This window comes from Chionomys nivalis, chromosome X, assembly GCF_950005125.1.
Source record: "Chionomys nivalis chromosome X, mChiNiv1.1, whole genome shotgun sequence".
Taxonomy (NCBI): Eukaryota; Metazoa; Chordata; class Mammalia; order Rodentia; family Cricetidae; genus Chionomys; species Chionomys nivalis.
Genome location: NC_080112.1, coordinates 23,798,451 through 23,798,926, shown reverse-complemented (window position 1 = coordinate 23,798,926; position 476 = coordinate 23,798,451).

Genomic DNA, 476 nt, shown 5'->3' with positions numbered 1-476 from the left:
CCCAAACACTCCAAAAATGTACATTCTCAGTAAATGATAAAAATTTCTCCAAATTGATTACATATTATGACACAAAGTAAGACTCATAAATATATTAAAATTGAAATAGCTTTCTGACCTTTTCTCCAAAGTGCTAAACTGACAGGCTTGCTCCACTCTGCCTTGTTTAGGAGAAAACCATTACAATTTTTCAAAGAACATTTAAGGAACAAGGTAGACAACACACTTATCTTCATATGTAATTTTGTATCATTGTAGCTGAAACTTCTTGTTCAGCGTGTCTGTTTTACGCGTACACGGAGTGAAAAAAATTTTTTTACAGTATTATAATTTGAATAGGTGCCAAATGTCCTGTTCCCTTTTCTTCAACCGGGAAGAGAAAAATTCTTTTCCAAATCACTTGAAGCTCGGATAAAAACGACCATTTCCCCACATCATTTTGTAGTATTACAGATGCAGCAACAAGGGAGACTTCT